At 44.0% G+C, this 20,776-nt stretch overlaps 1 long non-coding RNA gene across 3 annotated transcripts; it reads right to left on the bottom strand.

Moving 5' to 3' along the window:
- Positions 1–5,958: 5,958 nt before the first annotated feature.
- On the bottom strand, positions 5,959–20,543 carry LOC142870870 (uncharacterized). 3 transcript variants are annotated; one of them, XR_012919195.1, is made up of 4 exons: positions 20,469–20,543; positions 19,707–19,811; positions 14,792–14,873; positions 5,959–7,233 (listed from the first exon to the last, which is right to left on the bottom strand). It is a non-coding gene; the product is annotated as an uncharacterized LOC142870870 (long non-coding RNA). The 3 variants fall into 3 exon arrangements; XR_012919196.1 differs by lacking the exon at positions 5,959–7,233 and adding an exon at positions 12,719–12,813; XR_012919194.1 differs by lacking the exon at positions 14,792–14,873.
- Positions 20,544–20,776: the final 233 nt, after the last annotated feature.

Below are 20,776 nucleotides of genomic sequence, written 5' to 3'. Positions count from 1 at the left end.
TCCCAGGCTGGGATGAGCATGGGAGCTTCATGGAAGAAAATCAGGTGTCCTGGGGGAAAGGCGCTGGTAGAGAATGGCCCATGTTCACTGTTGGTGAGCTCTCTCACCTCCTCCTAATGATGGGGTGTTTGCTTTTTCTGGGATGCCCCAGCTCTCTCTTTCCCCAAATGTCTCGTGTTTCCAGGAGAATATTGTGCTATTATTATTTGTATGCACATCCCTTTTGTGAAATATCAGGAGGAAAAGAAAAATAGATTTTTCTTTATTTTGGAAAATCTCTATGAGATATTCCAAACATCAGACTCCAAAGATCATGAATTCAGAGACAATGGCAGTGATACGTATGCAGAGAGATGGAGACCTTGATTTTCAAAGAAGCCACAGTGTGCATAACCATCCATGGAAACTCATCTGGATAGGTGAACACCACAGGTGAGCAGTGTGTGCTCGGGCCGCCCGAGTGCACAGGCACGCAGTTGCCAGCACTCTCGGCTGTGCCGGGGCTGTGTGTGGCCATCGTGCCGAGGCTGTGAGCTCACAGAAAGCGGTGACTAGCACAAAGCAGGAAGTTGAGGAGATTTGTGAATGAATTAATGCCAGTGCTGAGGCAGTAAGTAGAGGCAGAGGATGTGGGATCCAGGAAGGAGTTCTTTTTAACTTTGTTAGGATCTTAAGAGGGTAGATTTGAATTTCTACTATTTGTGAGTGGGAGCCTTTATGCAAGTTGCTTAACCTCTCAGGATCTCAGTATTTTTATTGGTAAAGTGGGGATGACATCCCCTAAGAAGAATGGTGTATGGACTGAAGTTAGCTCACGGAATGTAGTGCTTGTGTGGCAGGATGGGCACACAGCACACACTGGGGGACCGCCGCGTTTGCGTGCACGCATGTGCATTTTGGAAGGCAGGTGATGACGGTTCGGTGAACGGAGAGGTGGCGTTTGTTAGTGGCGCAGGCTGTGTGGGAGGGAGGCGAACTGGGAACAGTTTTCCAGAGTCTGGAAAACTTTACACAGCACATTCCAAAGCCCCCCTGCTCAAAATGCCTCGCGAAGTTTAAGGCAACGGCCACCATGTGGCATGTCCTGAATGCGGTTCATGTCCCTTTCCCAAGCTCCATTGCCATGGAATTTATAGGAAAGAATTATTTTTCTGATTGAATATCTCTGTGAGTAGTCCCATGAAATTCTCTGTAAATAGTCATTCTTTACTCCCATTTTACTTTTGTGGCTGCTTTCCTTGTCCTCGCCTTACTGTACAACAGCAGGAGGAAAGATATCTTCACTCTGTTCTCTGGCAAGGCAGCAAGATGCTTTTAAAATAGCATATACGGCATGCACGAGTGTGAGGAGACCTGGCGCAGGTGTGCGTAGGCACGTGCGTGTTCACCTGGGCCTGAGTCCACGGGCGGCACCCCACGCAGGTAGCTGCCTCTTCCTTGCAAGGAAGTTAAAATGCACACGGGCACGCACACCCACAGCACACACCCCCACAGCACACCCCCACAGCACACCCCCACAGCACACACCCCCACAGCACACACCCACAGCACACCCCCACAGCACACACCCACACACAAGGCGAATGGTGCCTCCTTTTATTTGCTAGTATGTGTCAGGAAAATCTCACTTCAGTTTAGCATAATTCATTAATATGGTAGCATAATGGCATTAAATACTTCTAGAACATTTTTGATGGTTATACTCAGTTGAAAATTAATCTAAATATGGGGTCTAAAATTAAACACACATCTATCTCACCATTTTTGACATTTTCGATTTCCTGAGATTTAATTTACATTGCCTTTTTTTTCTTTGTTTCTGATCTTTTTAGTATATTTTCTGCTGCAAGGACTCCATACACCCTTAAAAGAGTGGGGAGAAAGAGGAATCTGAACAAGTGGCAGTGCAGAACCACAAGGCTATTCTGTAGTACCACCTGGAGTCTTAGGTGATCATAACAACCTTTCTACTGAGCAAACATGCCTTGATTCTCCAGAAATTTAGAAAGCTTTGAGAAGAGTAGGGAAAAAGGCTTTCCCCCTTACCTCCCATCAGTATAACCCCCAAATAACTAAATCTGCGTGTGCCGACAGTCGTCACTTGCAAAGCCAGCGTGTCTTCGCTTCCCAGAATGCCCTGGGCTCTGCAGTCATGGGGCCACCAAGACATCGCTGAAAGGAACTGGGGTATTGTGGGGGGTATTTTTAATCATGTGAAATCCAGTCCTAAACATCAATTTCTGATTATATAACATGGGGAAAGGGCATTTCAAAAACGTTACATCGAAAGGAATCTTTTTAAGCATAGGGAAATAGTCAACTGGTCATCTAAGCAGACACACCTGAACCCAAAAGTCTGTCTTTTCAGTGGAAAGAAAAATGTGCCAAAGAAAAGCAAAGGAAGGGAAGAAATGCCAAGTCTCTATGGTTTGTTTGTTTTTTCCGTGTGCGTCCCCTTTTCTCTTAAAATGCGTCCCCTCGTTTCAGGGGAGCTGCTGTCCCCGGCCGCAGAGGGCTGCCTGAAGCTGTCCGGTCCCGTCTCCTCTGAATTCGCGCCATCGGCAGGCGGGGAAGCGAGAGACGCTGGCATGCAAGCCTGCGGGTGCAACGGCGCGGTTTCGGGTCGGCCTGCGGAAAGCGCGTAGGAGGGCGCGGGCGAGGGAGACCGGCGGGCGCGGCCGGCCCGGCGGCCGTTCCCAGGCCTCTGCCGCCACCTGCTGGCCGCGCCGCGTCCGCGCGTCGTCCTCACCTGTCTCGCATTAGGAGAACCTGGTCTGTCTTCCTCACCTGTCTCGCATTAGGATAACGGGGTCTCTCTTACCCATTTCGCATTAGGAGAACCTGGTTTGTCTTCCTCACCTGTCTCGCATTAGAATAGGCTATCCTAGTCACCGGTCTCGCATTAGGAGAATGGTCTCTTGTCCTCACCTGTCTCGCATTAGGATAACGGGGTCTCTCTCTCTTTTTCACGTGTCTCACATTAGGAGAACCTGGTCTGTCTTCCTCACCTGTCTCGCATTAGGATAACGGGGTCTCTCTTACCCATTTCGCATTAGGAGAACCTGGTTTGTCTTCCTCACCTGTCTCGCATTAGAATAGGCTATCCTAGTCACCCGTCTCGCATTAGGATAACGGGGTCTCTCTCTCTCTCTCTCACCTGTCTCACATTAGGAGAACCTGGTCTCTCTTCCTCATCTGTCTCGCATTAGGAGAACAGTCTCTCGTCCCCACCTGTCTCGCATTAGGACAAAGGTCTCTGGTCCTCACCTGTCTCGCATTAGGAGAACCGTCTCTCCCAGGGCGCGGCTGACCCTCCGCATCCACCCACCTGCCGGTTAGCCCTCTCCGAGTATGCGGATTCTTTGCAGCCGCATACGTGCGGAGACGTGCGGAGTGTCCCGCGTCCGGGGCACAGGTGGCGTGTGTGGAACGTCCCTCCGTCCTAAGTTCTCTAAACCACCCGGCCACCCACTGAAACAACATACGCGGGAGCGGGAGGCAGAGCTGGGAGACAGAAGTGACGGTGAATTGGAGGCAATCACCTAAACTTGCCACTTCGGGGTTCGCCTCATTGGCCCGCACGCGGCAAGTCAGCGCGCGCTTTGCGTCCCGACGGGGCCGCGGCCGGTGCGGGGTCGCCGCGCGCGTGCGCACGTGCCCGCTGGGGACCCCGAGGGGCTGCCCCCACCCCCATCTCAGGGGTGCCGGAAATAAATCCGCTGCGGCATCTATAATTTCATGTTATTTTCTCAAATCGGCTCAGGCCGTGGTTTCCCCCCGGAGACCGACTGGGCGTGCGGCGCGTCGGGAGCGCGGAGGGGCGGGCGCGGGGCGCGGGTCCGAGACAGACCCCGCGCGGGGCGGCGGCGGCGGGGACATTAATTAGCGCTGCCTGGGCCGGGCGGGCGGGGCTGGAGGCCGGGACCCCCCCAGCTGCGGGTGGTCGCAGCCCGGCTCGGGCGCCGCGGGGTCCCAGCGCGTGAGGGACGGAAACAGCCGACGCCGCCGCTGCTCAGGGCTGCAAACTCGGACGCTCCGGAGGCGCATGCAAAACAATGGCGCCGCAGGGAGCTGCAATGCCCTCCGCTCCCGGGCCGCGCTCCCCGGCTGGCGGCTGTGGGGAGGGGAGGGAGGAGCACGGTGGAGGTCCCCGTGCAGACGCGGATGTCTTAACGCCGCGGCGCCGCCCACCCGGGGAAGCGCGGGCGCCGGCGGCTGCTTTCCCGCGCGAGGCCGCGGCCGCGCAGGGCTCCTCCGGGAACGACGGCTTAGACGCTCACAACTGCCCAGAGGCCAATCACCCTCGGTTCCCGTGTTTCTGTGCGCATCGCCAATAATATGTTTAGCAGGCTCGCTTCTCGATTCTGCTCCTTTATCCTGCTTCGCAGTTCCCTGAATTATTGGCCAATGGATTTTTATATTAGAACAGAATGAATGCGTGCCTTGTCACCCAAACAAAAAAGGATTAACATGTAGCCAAAACACCTCCAAAGATTTCTGAAATTAACATTATAAAAATAAGTTACATCAGGGAGACGTCCTCCGCGTGAGACTAGGGAGAAAATGGATTGCTCAGCCCCGGGGCAGAGCCCGCAGGGCGCACGCGGGGACCGCGCCCTCCCGCCACCAGCCGGGCCGCGGGCCGCGGAGGAGGGTCCCGGGCCAGGGCGGCCCCGCCGGGCTGTGCTGCGCAGGATGCGAGATCCGTACGGCGGGCGCATCGAGCCTTCTTCCCAGCTGAAGAAGCGAAGAGGAAAATTTAGTGAAGGCCAGGATTGGGGCACAATGCCACCTTCTCCTGTGGAAAGAGGGGGCCACGCGCACAGCTGCGCGTTTACGGAGCGGCCACTGTGACAAGGCGGAGGTTCAGCGTTCCGCAGGGCATTCGTTTGTTTGCAGAATCGCAGGGAAGGGCTGTGAAGGGCTCCACTGCTGTCTGCACGCGATGTGGACTGTTTGGGCTGCAAAAAAGCACCGAAACGCTGCCTGCACATTTCAGAGCGTAACATGCACAGTCTTCTTTCTTTAAGTCCCCATAATTTCTGTTTCATGTGTATATGAGGAATTAAAACATGGACAAACAAACCTAATCTCCAGCCTCTCCCTTCTGCTGGGGTCCTTCTGGTCAAAGGTGGCTTTGGCTGTCGGGTGGCGGGAAGCCCAACACTGCCCGGCATGCTAGACGTGCAGGCTCCGCGTCCACCGCAAGACAGCCAGTGCCGTTCTGTCCCTTGCTGCTGCATGGCCCTGGAGGAGCCATCTGCTCTCCCGGGGCCCATTCCCTTCGCCCCTGTGGCGAGGGCGACGACGACAGTGGCCCTCAATGGCGGGGCGCACTGGTACACAGAGGGCAGCTAAGGACAGGGCGGCTGGTTCTGCCACTACGTATTTAACTTGCATTTGTGGAGCACCTGCCATATGCAAAGTTTAAGACAATATCACTTTGGATCTGAAAAATGACTCAGTCCGATTGGTATTGCGTCCCCGTTTTGGGGGTGGGGAATCTGAAGTTTAAATACTCTGTTTAAGGTCACACAAGACGAGTGACAAAGTCTGCACATACACAGGGGACTCAGGAGCCAGCTGTGCTGTTGTGTGCCCCCCTATACCGAAATAGAGAACGTGGCTGGCAGCCTTGAAAGCATTCAATTTAAATATTTTGAGAGTATAGGAGATGGGCACAATGTTTCCCAGCTGCGTGCAGACAACACTGCGTATTCTTGAAGGGTGTGGAGAGGCGGGGGAGGCTGCTCCCACGGGGAGGGCTTGCGCAAGTCCCGGAGGGGGGAGCACAGAGGAGTCTGGGAAGAGGAAGGGAATGCCATGCCGTTGGGCTGGCTTAGAGGGCGCTTGCAGAGTGCGTGAGAAACGGAGCTGTAAATGCTAAGTTTGAGTGTCACCAGGCGATCAGTGGGCTTGCTTCCAGATGCACACGGAAGCCAATACTATGGCACTGGCTTTTGAGAAAAGAAAAAGCTTTATTTGGGGTCAGCTGGCAAGGAGACAGGAGGTAACTCAGATCTGTCTCCCTGAACAGGGGGATGGGACAGGCCTTACAGGCAGAGGGTGATGAAGCAGGATCCCATTGGAGCGGGCAGTAAGGTGAGGCCGGGAGGTGTGGTCTGCCTGGGTCACGCCACGGGGTGATTCCAGGACCCCATCGTGGATCCACTGGATCACTGCAGCATGGATCATGCCATGTGGTGTGGTGTCTGCTTAATTCAGTCCCCCCTTCCTTGGTCCCAGAACTTAGGTTCCACCGTGGTTGCATGCTTATTCATATATAACTTGCAACCTGGAGCCTATGGCAGCTGAAAAACAACTCACTGTTTAATTACACAAAGTTGAACCAGATTGGGCTGGTTCTGTGGTTACATCAGGGCAGCCTTGGAGAGATTTTAATGCCAGGCTGTGTTAGGATTTTAGTCTCTCAGTTACTGATTTTTGTGTGTGCAAGGTAAAGCCACACTCAGTGCTGTATTCTGGCTGTACACAGAATTTATTGCAGGGAAAGGTGTTGACCAGTTATTAGAATATCACAGTTGCAAGAAGCTCATGATTTGTGGTATTGGAGGAAGAGAGGACTGATCCACAGGTCTTGTAAATTCTCTCCCTTCCAGACCATCTGAACCTCCTGGGACCTCCTCCGCCCCCATCTCCTGGTGCCTGCCTACAATAACTCCCAGGAAAGTAGTGTGAGTTGGAGACAATATCCCTTAAATTATCCCCAACACTGCAGCAGGGAACAAAAACAAGAACATCAGTTACACATCCGGGATTCATATCTCAGCCTTGCCACCTACTAGCCATGGAACAGGGAGAAAGCTGTACAGCTTCTCTGGGTAAGAGGAGAATAATAATATATCTGAGGTTCCAGGAGAATGTGGTGATGCAATGAGCACAATGCAGATGAGATTCAGGTCTTGGGTTCCCTCTTTCTCTTTTTTCTCCGTCCATGGGCTCCTGGCAGCAGCAGTCTCCCCCTCATCCTGATTACCACCAACGCATTCTGTGCTGCTCCTTCTGGCTTGCGTAGGAGAAGCTGTAGGAAAAGCCACGGGAGCTACGGCAGGAGGAGTGGAAGGGGAGCACATCCTCACACTCTAAAGTGCAGCTTCAGAGCCCAAAGAGGAAGCAGCGGGAGGACTGGGCGTGGCCACCCTCAGGGCCCAGCACGAAGGATCATCTGTCTGCTCCTTCTCATTTTTCTCAGACTAGTTTCCCTTTTTCTCTCTAGAAGAAAATGAGAGCTATCATGTGTACTATTCTGCCTGAGGTATGAGGGACACTAAGGAAGTATTAAAATAATAACCCTAAAAATATACCACAAGCAAATCACAGGGTATACTATACTGCATGAGTCTGCAGCTGTTCGAATTTGAACAAAAATATTAAGAAAGCAGATGTTTTTATCAAACACATGCTTCCAAACTGTAAGGCTACTCCTTTCTTGTATAGAATTTTAATATTTGTTTTTATCAGAATTATAAAATACGACATTGGAGAAATTCATAAAGAGTAAAATGACAATTAAAAATTCTTAATTTCCAGCCACAAGATAGTTAACAATTTAGGTTTTTTCATTGTGATTATTCTACAATGAGTATGTTGTGTTTGCACACATATGTCTATTTTGAGAGATTAATTTAGATGGATTGTGTTCACTATTTCACATTTCCCATATTACTAAAATATATATAACCATTAACCAATAATTAGACTTATAAATTCTTCCTAATTTTCCCCTATTATAAGTATAGGTATAATGAATGTAAATCTTACATTAATATTTATCCACACTTCTTATTTTCCTAGGCTAGACTCCTAGCAATAAAAATATTGGCATAAATATTAAGAATACCTAAATGATTTGGATACACATAGCCAAAATTCTTTCATGAAGAAATTTGAACCCTCTTAAGCAATGCATAAAAGTACTAACTCACTGTGCCTTTATCAACATTCAGTATATTTTAAAATCTTTGTTAATTTGATTTAGTGAACAATGATTTGTGGGGGAAGATGGGCTATGAGTTTGATTTCTCTACTCTCCCAGATGAAAAAAAAAATAATGAGAGCTGAAACTATGACTTCAGAGCTTGGAAGAAAGTTCTGGGCTGAAGATATTGATCTTAAGGTTATCAGAAAACAGGGGAGTTGAAGCCAGGAAATTCTGGGTAGCACACCCAGATTATATGCTCAAATGTGTTTTTTAATTTCTTTAAAGCTGAACAAAAAGTGACAGAACACATCAAGGAACAGTAAAAATAATAAAAAAGACAATGACTGTAATGTCACTGAGGATATTAACATCAATAATAATAACATGGATATATGAGGCCCCAGGCTACCCATGTGCTTTTTCTCAATAATCCATCACACATGTTAAGTGCTATTAATATCGCTATTGAATAAACAAGGAACTGAAGCTTATAGAGATTGCCCAACTCGCAAGTATTAGATGTGAAACCTGCTGCCAGGTGTGTCAGAATCCAAAGTATTGTTATCCTTCAAGTTAGGCTGCTTCTTTGAAATAGTCATTTACTAATAATGGAGATGTCGGGTTGAAGGGGAATAGGATTTTTATTTTATTTATTTATTTACTTATTTTGGAGACAGAGTCTCACTCTGTTGCCTAGGCTAGAGTGCCGTGGCATCAGCCTAGCTCACAGCAACCTCAAACTCCTGGGCTCAAGCAATTTTTCTGTCTCAGCCTCCCAAGTACTGGGACTACATGCATGGGCCACCATGCCCGGCTAATCTTTTCTATATATTTTTAGTTGGCCAATGAATTTCTTTCTATTTTTAGTAGAGACAGGGTCTTGCTCTTGCTCAGGCTGGTTTCAAACTCCTGACCTTAAGCGACCACAGCTCAGCCTTCCAGAGTGCTAGGATTACAGACGTGGGGACGTGAGCCACCGCGCCCGGCCGGGGACAGGATTTTAGACTTGCTTTCTTCAATCAGGTATATTTAATAGCTTTATTGACTTATAGCTCTAATTCTTTTTTCCCTTATAGAAGGTGATATTGTATATGTAAATATTTATGTGAAATAGATATATAAATAAGAAAATGTATGTATAATATGAAGTATTATATATAAAAATATATGAAATATATGTGACTATGAATATAGCCTGTTTCTATAATACATATATAAATATGATCTAATTATAATTCATTGATTTAGATATATTAAAAATTAAACATGATCTAATTATATTAATAATTCCTTGATTTAGAAATATTGAAACTTAAATGGCAATATTTTCATATCTGTATTCCCTGGTTTTCAGCAAAGTTACACATGTCAAAGGAGAACATGAGGCACGGCTTCAGTTCTACACACAGATACCACTTCTCGGCTCACTCTGATCCCACTGCTGCATCCACAGTAGTGAAATGAAAAGGCGGCGATTATTTGTGGTGCTTAAGTAATTCCCATCAAAAATTCATGCAGAACAGTTTTGAGTTTCACATGTTTTAGAGCTTGTAGGTCATCACTCCCCTTCTTACAACAAGGAAAAGGACCTGAACAAACTGGAAATCAACAACTCTTCTAAGATCCATCAGAGAATTGAGGGCACAGTGCAAACTGCTGCCTGAGAAACTGGAGAGACAGACAGGTGGGTGCGGAGAATCACAGCACACCTGAGCAGAGCCTGGGCGCAGAAGCCCACAGCTGACACTACTTACAAGTTTGGAGTAGGAACACCTTAGATTGTAACTGGTGAACTGGTGAGGGCTTAGTGAAAAGTAACTTGAGAGTTCAAATCTCCAGTTTAAGGAACAGACTCACATGTTCCTGAGTTTTACCTCTAGAAGCCTCCCAGATTTTCTGAGGAGAGAGCTGAGAAAACGTCACTGGTGGTTTTCACAGGGGTGGGGAAGGGAGAGGAATAGTACACATTTTGAAATAAGCTCAGAGCTGTCTGTTCTCCATGACAAGGCCTGCCCTCAAGCCTAACCTGTGGGGCTTTTCTGAAACCTAATCCATCTGGGGGAAGGGAAATACCTGACCCAGGTTTACTCAAAGACTAGAACAGAGACAACTAAGAAAGGTGATGGATATGATAATTTGCTTGCTTGTAGTAACCATTTCATATGTATATCCAAACATCATGTTGTACACATTAAATATATACAATAACAATAAAAATACTGATACTTAACCTTAGGACTATTGAACCCTGCCCTCTCCCTACCCCCTACCTCTATATCAATAGGGTTGCAGTACAGTAACAGAGGATTATTGCTAAAAAACTGCAAGACTCAGACCTTATTTCAGGAGCCTCTAGGGACAACCAAAGAAAACAAGAGAGACAAAAACAAAGACATTAGTAGGAATTTTAACCCCTGACACCATAGCTACAGCAAACTGTAAACACAGCCTCACTCCTAGCCAAATAAACAAAATCTCACACTAGAAGCCTATCTCCCTCCATTCCTTTTACTCAATGCATCATGTCTTACTGACAACTAAAACACCACAAGGAATGCCAAAAGGCAAAAAACTGTCTGAAGATACAAACCAAGAATCAGAACCAAGCTCAGATATGGCAGAGATTTGGGAAATATCAGACCAGGAATTCAAAACAACTGTGATCAATATGCTACAGATTCTAATGGAAAAGTTAACAACATGCAAGAACATATATCGTAATGTAAGCAAACAGATGGAAACTCTAAGAATAAAAAGGAAATGCTGGAAATCAAAAACACTGTAAAAGAAATAAAGAAAACCTTTGATGGTCTCATCAGTAGACTGGAAATAGCCAAGGAAAAACTCAGTGACTTGAAGATGTGTCAGTAGAAAGTTCATAAACTGAAATGAAAAGAGAAGAAAGACTGAAAAATACAGAACAGAACATCCAATAACTGTAGGCCAATTACACTAGGTGTAAAACACACATAATAGTATTATGTGAGGAGGAGTAGAGAGAGAGAAGGAAAAGAAGAAATATTTGAAGTAATAATGGTTGAATATTGGATGAGGTAAAAGATTTCTCTTCAGAAACCCTGAAATCAAAAAAGACAATTTAGTGAAATATTAATATTTAAAAAGCATTGAAAGAAAAAATAGAAACACCAAGCTAGAAATCTGCATCCTGCAAAATCATAATTTAAAAGTGAAGGAGAAATAAAGATGCTCAGAAAAACAAATAACTAAATATGTCAACATTAGTACTACCTTGAAAGAAATGTTAAAAATAGTTTCTCAGAAGAAAATAACAGAGATCAGAAACTCAGATCTATATAAAGAAAGGAAAAGCATTAGAGAAAGAAGAAATGAAGATAACATATTTTCTTTTCTTATTGATTGAGCAGGTGTCAGTTTATTGAAATTAGCAATCACAGCAATGTATTCAGTGATTATAGCTTAGGAATAAGTGAAAAGAATGATGACAATATTATAAGAGGTGGGAGGATGAAATTGGGACTACTCTGTTATAAGGTACTTGCATTAGCTATGCAGTACTATAGTATTATTTGAAAGTGGACTTGGATTAGTTATAAATGTATATTGAAAACTCTGGGACAACAAATTAATTTTAAAAAATGGCATACAAAAGAAATAGAGAAAATGGAATCTCATGAATTTCTCAATTAAAACTAGAGAAGGCAAAAAATGTGGAAGTAAAATAAAATTAATAACTAAAACGCAATGATAAGATAATTATAAATGTGGGAGGTATTCACTAAATATGTCAATAATTTATAAATGGGAATGGTCTAAGTATCCCAATTAAAATATACAGAATTTCAACGTGGATACAAAAACTAAAACACACTATATGTTGTCAACAATACATCCGCTTTAAATATAAAGACACAGATAGATTAAAAGTAAAAGGATGAAGAAAGATGTGTCATGCTAATGCTAATCAAAAGATAGTGGGAGCATCTGTATTCATTTCAGATAAAGCAAATTTTAGAGCAGGGGAAATTATCAGAGCTAAAGAGGGGCATTACATAATGTTAAGGGGCCAATTTTCCAAGAACACATAACAATCCTTAATGTGTATGCACCTAACAACATAGCATCAAAATGCATGAGGCAAAAACTGATAGAAATGGAAGAAAAAATAAATATGCTATTATAGTTGGAGACTTTAATACTCTTCTATCTTTAATGTGCATATCCAGCAAACAGAAAATCAGTAAGGATATAATGGAACTGAAAGCCCCATCAATCATCAGAATCTAACTGATATTTATAGATTACTTCACCTAACAACTACAGAAGGCACCTTCTCCTAACAGGGAGCATTCACCAATATGGAACACATTCCGAGCCAGGAGACACATCTTAATAAATTTAAAAGAAAAGATTTCATGCACAATAAGCCCTAAGAGCACAATGAAACTAAAGTGGGAATCCATAACAGAAGGACACTTGGGAGAGCCAAAATATTTGGAGATTAAACAACATACTTACAAAAAAAAAATATATATATATATATATATATATGCGTCAAAGATGCTTCAAAGATAGCTTAAAAATATTTTGAACAAAGTGACAATGAAAATATAACTTATCAAATGTATAGGAATACAGTCAAAGCAGTGTTTAGAGGGAAATTTGTAGCACTAGATGCATATATTAGAAGAGAAGAACAAAATAAGATTATCTAAGCTTCTGTTGTAGTCTGTTTTGCCTGCTATAACAGAATACTACAGACTGGATAACTTATATAAAGAAAATAAATTGACTTGCCAGTTTTAAAGGCTAGAACGTCCAGTACCGAGGTGCCAGCATCTGATGAGGGCCTTCTTGCAGCATCATCCGTGAGAGAAGGCAAGCGGGAAAGACTGGGTGAAAGTGAGGAGAGACTGAACTCGCAGCCTCAAGCCCCTGTGATAATCAACATTAATCCACTCATGAGGGTGGAGCCCTTATGACCTAAACAACTCCCATTAGGCCCGACCTTTCAACAGTGTGGCATTGGGGATTAAGTTTGCAACACATGCTTTTGGGGGTACACACTCCAACCATAGCACTTCACACCTGGCCCCCCAAATGCATGTTCTTCTCACTTGCAAAACACATTGATTCCATCTCCAAAGCCCCAAGGACTTTAACTTGTTTCAGCACTAACTCAACAGTCCAAAATCTATCTCATCTAAATCAGATATACATGAGACCCACGGCACGATTCATCCTGGGACAAATTCCCCTCCAACTGTGAGCCTGTGACACTAAAAAGTTATTTTCTCCCACAGTACAGTGGTGGGACAGGCACAGGATAAACGTCACCACTCAGCAAAGGGAGAAACACAAAGAAAGAAAGAAACGTGTAATAGGTCTCCAGTAAGCTGAAAACCCAACAGGGAAAACAACATTAAATGTTAAAACTCCAGAATGATCTTCCTTGCCTCCATGCTCTGCCTTCTGACTATACTGCAATGAGGGCTGGGCCCCACAGGCCTTGGGCGGGCCCAACCCTGTGGCTGTGCTGGACTCAGCCCATGCAGCAGCTCTCAGGGGTTGTATAATAGTTGCACTCATGCCTGCCGTTCTCCCAGGTTGTATAATAGTTGCACTCATGCCTGCTGTTCTCCCAGGTTGTATAATAGTTGCACTCACTAGATCTACTGTGCTGGTGTCCTGCAGGTGGGCCTACTTGCTTGACTGCACTAAGCATTACCCTAGTGGGGACTCTCTGAAGCAACTCTGCCCCTGGGACAAGTGGGTGGGCCCCAAGTCTGCCTGCAAAATCCTTTGAAATCTAGGTGGAGGAAGCCTTGCCTCCATAGCTCCTGCACTCCGTGAACCTGCAGAATTAGCACCACGCGGATGCTGCCAAGCTTTGCAGCCTGTGCCTGCAGGAGTGGCGGCCCAGGTGCACCTTGGCCAGCGTGACCCACAGCTGGCATATCTGAGGAGCACTGTGCCAGAGTGCAGGGAGCAGACCCTCCAAGTGGCGCAGAGGAACAAATGCTGATGTCCCACTGGCTCCTCTCTGGAAACCTTGCCCTCAAGGCCCTAGCTTGCCTGGAAGATCTCTGAAATGCCTTTGGGGTTTCTCCTGTTGTCTTAATGAATAGAATCCGGCTTCCTTCTATTCGTATTAACACATAGTCCCTTGTCCACACTCTCGGTATTCTCTCCTCAGACACACCATTTTATATAGTTTTCATGATCAGGCTGAGAGTTTTTCTAATCTTTCTGTTCGACTTCCCTTTTAATCATAAATTCCATCTTTAAATTATTTCTCACCTCTTATATTTTGCTATATGCTGTTAAAAGAAGCCATGCAGTCCCTTGAATGATTTGCTGCTTAGATATTTCTTCTTCCAGATATCCTAATTCATTACCCTTAAAATATGTCTTCTGTGAAGCCTTAAAGCACAGGCACAATTCAGCCAAGTTCTTTGCTAATTTCTAACATGGATACACTTTCCTCCAGCTTCCAATATGCTGTTTTTCGTTTCTGTCTGAGACCTGAACAGAATTGCTTTTGCCATCCATATTTCTGCCAGGATTCTAGTCACAGCCACCTAAGTCACCTCTAACAAGTTCCAGACTTTCCCTACAGCTACTCCCTTCTCCTGAGCCCTGACCAGAATCACCCATAATGCTCCATTCCTGAAAATAAAGGTTTTTTTTTTTCCAAAGTCCCAGCCTCTTCCCATGGCCCAGTTCCAAAGCCACTTCCACACTTGCAAGTACTTTCCATAGTAGCAACACCACTCTCAGTACCAACTTCCTGACCTAGTCCATGTTGTGCTTCTATAACAGAATACCAGAAACTGAGTAACTTAAAAAGAAAATAAATTTATGTCTCACAGTTCTGAAGGCTGGAAAGTTCAATATCAAGGTTCTGGCATTTGGCTAGCGCCGTTCTGCTCCATCATCCCAAGGTGGAAGGCTGGGAGGACATATATATATATATATATATATATATATATATATATAGAGAGAGAGAGAGAGAGAGAGAGAGAGAGAGAGAGAGAGAAGGAGAAAGAGAGATTGAACTTTTAGCCTCAAGCCCCATTTTAATTGACATTAATCCAGCCATGAAGGTGGAGCCCTCATGACCTAAACACCTCTCATTAAGGCCCACTCCCAACAGTGTTGCATTGGGGGTTAAGTTTCCAACACTTAATCAGATCCTTTTGGGGGGACACATTCAAACCATAGCAGCTTCCACCTAAGGAACCTAGAGAAAGAAGAGCCAATTAAATTGAAAGTAAGATGAGAATTCAGTGAAAATGAAAATAATACAGAAAATTAGTGAAACTAAAATCTGGTTCTGAAACTAAAATCTGGTTCTTTGAAAGCATCAATAAAATCAATAAATTCCTTGCCATTACCTTTTAAAATGATATACTTAGGTACACATTTAATAAATTACAAACACAATCTATAGTGAGAACACTAAAAAAAAAAGAAAGAATATCAAAAAACTGGAAGACATTCCATGTTTATGGATAGGAAGACTCAATATTGTTAAATTGTCAATTCTGGTCAACTTAATCTATAGATTCAATGGAATCACTATAAAAATTCCAGCAAGTGACTTTGTAGATATCAACAAACTGATGCTACAGTTTATATAGAGAGGGAAAAGACACAGAACAGCCAACAGAATATAATATAAAGAGAAAAATAAAGTCAGAGAACTGACGCTACCGGACTGTAAGTCTTCGTATAAAGCCTCAGTGATCAAGACAAAGTGGTTTTGGTGAAACAATAGACAGAGACAAATAGAACAGAAGATTTCCACAGAAATATTGTCAACTAATCTTTGACAAAGGAGCAGTGGCAACTCAAGGGAGAAAGGACAGTCTGTCAACAAATGGCGCTGAAACAACTGGGCACCCACATGCAAAAAAAATAAATTTAGACAAAATGACAAACTATGAAACTCCTAGAAGATAGCATTGGAGAAAAATCTAGATGACCTTTTGTTTGGCAATAAGTTTTAAAATACAACATCACAAGCTCAGTCTATGAAAGAAATAGCAGTCATTTGGACCTCATTAAAATTAAGAACTTCTGTACAAATCACTACTAAGAGAATGAAAAGATAAGCCAAAGACTGAGAGACAATTTTAGCAAAACAATATATCAAAAAATATACAAATCACTCTTTAAACTGAACAGTAAGTAAAAAACAAACCAGTTAAAAAAAAAAGTGGATCAAAGATTTGAAAAGACACCTCACCAGAGAAGACATAGGGATGGCAAATAAGCATATGAAACACGCTCAATATACATGTCACTAGGGACTTGCAAATTAAAACAATGAGGTATCATCACACAGCTATTAGAAAGGCCAGAATCCAGAACACTGGCAGCACCGGGCCCTGGTGAGGACGTGCAGCACCAGCAAGTCTCCTCCGCTGCTGGTGAGGTGCAGAGCGGAGCAGTCCCTTTGGAAGATGGTCTGGCGTTTATCAAAGAGAGAAGCATAATCTTACCGTGCAATCCGGTAATCCTTCTCTTAGTATTTACACAAATGAAAACTTAGGTCCGCACAAAAATTTTCACAAACTACTTATTACAGCCTTATTCAGAATTGCCAGAATATGAAAGTAGCCAAGATGTCCTTCAGTAGGTGAAGGGCTCGGCAAACTGCGGCAGGTCCACACAATGGAATGTGATAAGGGGAATGATAAGGGGATCCAGTGCTAAGGGGAAATGTGTTGTCAAGTCACCAAAGATACACAGAAGACTCTCACACGCACACTGCTAAGCAACAGGGGCCAGTCCGAAAAGACGATGTACTGTATGATTCCAACTATAGGACATTGTGGAAAAGGTAAAGCTAGAGACAGGGAAAGAAAAGGCTGGCGGTTGCCAGGGTTAGAAGGGAAGGAGAAACGAATGGGCAGAGCTCACGGCAGTGGAACTAATCTGTGCGATACTATAAAGGTGGATGTTGACACTATGCATTTGGCAAAACCCATAGAATCTACAGCAGCAAGAGTCAGCCCTAATGAAAACTATGAATTTCAGTTAATAATAACGTAGGAGCCTTGGTTCATCAATTGTAAAACATGTGCCACATCAATGCAAGATGTTAATAATGGGGACCCTGGGGGGAGAGGGATGGGGTCTACAGGAACTGTCTGTACTTCTTGTTTGTTTTTTCTGTAAACCTAAAACTCCTCTAAAGTATGAAGTCTACTACTTTTAAAAATCCATGAAGGTAAAGTTAATAGGAACCCCCCCACCCACACATCTACTCACTGTGCTGTGTGCTCACACCCACCCACGAACATGCCAACAGCCATGGACAGACAGAGGAGACTGTTCCTACACTGTACATCCTACTGGGGCCAAAGAGACAAGCAAACAAAAATAACAAGATAAATTCAGATAGAAATATGTGGGTACAGCCGGGCACGGTGGCTCATGCCTGTAATCCGGAGGCCGAGGCGGGCAGATCGCTCAAGGTCAGGAGTTTGAAACCAGCCTGAGCAAGAGAGAGACCCCATCTCTACTAAAAATAGGAAGAAATTAATTGGCCAACTAAAAATATATAAAAACAAATTAGCCAGGCATGGTGGCATATGCCTGTAGTCCCAGCTACTTCGGAGGCTGAGGCAGAAGGATTGCTTAAGCCCAGGAGTTGAGGTTGCTGTGAGCTAGGCTGATGCCACGGCACTCAAGCCGGGGCAACAGAGTGACACTCTGTCTCAAAAAAAAGAAATTAAGAAAAAAAAAAAAGAAATATGTGGGTATGTAGAAATTAAAAACAGAAAATTAAGAAGAAATGTGACTGACTACATTGGGGAGAGAATGGTATTTTAGCAGGGACCAGAGGGACGGAAAGAACCTGTCATGCAAAGAGGGAGGAAAGCACATTTCAAGACGGGTGGTCACAAGGGCAAAGAGACAGTCATTGTTCCAAATTCCAAATGATCAAAGATCTTTTCAAGTCACTTGAATGATATGGGGTAACAAAGTAAGCGTGCACACCTTCCTCCATGTCTCCAATATCAAAATATTCCATCTCCCTCACATGGCGAAGGAAGCCAATCTTTTCCTGGGAGGCCGTGTTGCAGTCAGGTAAACCGACACGGCTTAAACCTGAGCCTTGTCATATGGATACCAGCAAGTCCGCGTCAGTCACTAACTTCACAAGACTAGAAACAAATAAAACAGTCAGACCAAGAACCAAATATTTGTGTTTTGATTTGAAATAATTATTCAATACGACCAAGTGACCCAAATAAGCGAGCCATAACCAAGAACTAACATTTTTAGAGAACTACAATTGATATTAAGAATTTTTAAAGACAAAAAATAACATAGACACCACTAATTGAAAGTGTAATAGTCTCTGGGTTCCATAATCTATAAGTCCCCGTCAGACCTGGGGACATAGGAAAGAGCACATGGTTGAGTGACATGTCAATAACTCAATGGGGGAGGAGGGGTCCACATTCTCCTAGACTTAGCCCAAGGTGGAAAAGGAATATAAACTTCCATGCAGAAGTCAAGAGCATCTGGAGACTTTACTCCGTATAGACCAACATCAAAAGGACTGCATGTTAGGAATGTACCTTTTTTCTTAAAGTGGACAAAATAGGCAGCCATGTGCTAAAGTATGTGCTTGACTGAAGAGGCTTTTCCTAAAATTCTTTAGGATTTATTTTTAAAGTTAAACAAATCTTGGAGATGTAACATAATTATTAGTCATTCATAACTCTCTATTAATTAATCTACAAATAACTCCTGGGACAAAGCTTTGACAGTGAAGGAAAAAGATAATCCATGTCCGTTTCCTGATTTGTTTGAAAGTTCACGTGGCATTTGGAAAGAGATAGAGGGTGGGGAGTTTATAGACTCTTCCCTTTTCAACTGCCCAAACTCTAAGTTTCTTATAGGAATAAACGAAAAAATAAAGCTGTCAAGCTCCGTGCCATGCAATCACAGCAAGTGAAGCTATTTTGTGCTGCCCAAAAGCTCTGTTAAACATATGATAATCCGACGACAAATTGCCGGATTATCTGGTGCTATCTCCCAGCTTGAACATACTCTGCAAGGATATGTGACGATGACAGAGATTCTCTGTAAGGGATGAAAACAAGAAGATCATTTGGATCTAAAAGATAACGTTGCATCAATTCCACTTCCTCCTGGCTGAATTGATTTTCAGTCGCCAAACGACGACAGAAGAGAAGGACTCGCGAGGTATTAGCTGCTGTCCCTGGAGACGAGCGCAGGGCCGCGGCTGTTCCCTGCAGACCGTGGCATTCGGGCTGCGCGTCTCTCGGGTGAGGCTTTTCTCAAGTGCTCACACCGAGGGGAAAGCTCTGTTTCTGTCACCTGCTTCAAAGGGCTTCCCTGCCACATTCTGCTGTGGGTAAACATCAACCTGTGAGTCAGCCCGAGGGAACAGAACATTTAGTTCAAAAGTTCGTTTCTGGCAAATCTCTTAGTCTTAAAACCTATTATTTCATTGATAGCAAAGTATCAATGTATGGTAAAATCTTCAACAAAACAGAGCTTTGTCTCTGCGAAAGCATTGTTGGTAACATCACTGTGGGTTGCAAACTACAGGAATGAGCCCATGTCACAAACAATATTATACCGCTTTCACCTTAGGCGGGTATAATATGCTTTTCTTCTCTGTCAGTTATTTCAACCACCAGTGCACATCTTCTAACAGAGTTGTCTTTGGAAACTACTGAGGGCAGAAGTGATGTGTGACTCCACAACAAAAAAATAAAGATAAATTGTTACTTACTGTTCTGTGTGGCCTTAGTGACATTCCAGCTGGTGTAATAAAAATCCAAAGCCAAGTTATCCAAGATAAAATGATTCCAATGATTCTATCTTCTGCCAAGTAACTCTAGGAAAAACAGCTTTCCAGTAGATTAATGTTCCATGCCACAAGGGAATATCATCTTTCTGGACCTTTCTGGACATTGGTTCTATGACTCCAAATACAAAGGTGTGAGCCCCAGTCCTTTGCAGTGATTAACCAGGAGGCTTCCAATAGCAGACTAAGTATAGACAAAACCCAGAACAGAATATCTCCAACACTTTCTCCTAAGCCTTCAGTAATTATGTGTAGCTATTGCCAAGAATTGATCATTTGAGACAGTATACTATTGAAAACTTAATAGAATTGACTCAAGGACTCATTGATTTTTATCAGTAAGTTATAACAGAACACTTGCTAACAAGTGCCCGTCCATTTTTAGAGACTATTGGTATAACCTTTCCCCCTGCAGCTTGAGGATGCAGAGGAACAATGGTATATTATAGCAAAAAAAGGTATGTTATGGTACAAAGGATTTCAGTTCTAGGGTCAATCACTTGCCAATCTTCTGCTCTTAAGATTAGCCATTTCACTTTTTTAAAGTCTCAGTTTTTCTACCTAAAAAATCAAGAACATCACTTGCCTAAGGAATTCTGGTAAAAATCAGTTGTGATACCAAAGCCCATACCAAAGAAATAATAGTAGTTAATAAATATTGGTTTCCCATTTTCCATCACAACTTACGTTCCTGTTTGCAAACTCTTTAGGTAGACCGTTGGTGTAGTCTCCATGCACTCCCTGGAACTCGCGAGACCGGAAACCACAGTTTGCAAACTCTTTAGGTAGACCGTTGGTGCAGTCTCCATGCACTCCCTGGAACCCGCGAGACCGGAAACCACAGTCAGATCATAACACAAGGCTGTGACTTGAGTGTCTCGAGAGAAGTTTGTCAAGAACAGGTTATAGAAGGGAGGGTGCTTCTTAGAGGAATAGTTTAGAAAAGAACTCCCTCCTTATATTAATTGCTTGTTATCTGTAAACATTTTTCCAAG

This window comes from Microcebus murinus, chromosome 5 (genome assembly GCF_040939455.1).
Source record: "Microcebus murinus isolate Inina chromosome 5, M.murinus_Inina_mat1.0, whole genome shotgun sequence".
Lineage (NCBI taxonomy): Eukaryota > Metazoa > Chordata > Mammalia > Primates > Cheirogaleidae > Microcebus > Microcebus murinus.
The sequence above is the reverse complement of the archived record's forward strand: the minus strand, read 5'-3'. Positions and strand labels throughout refer to the sequence as shown.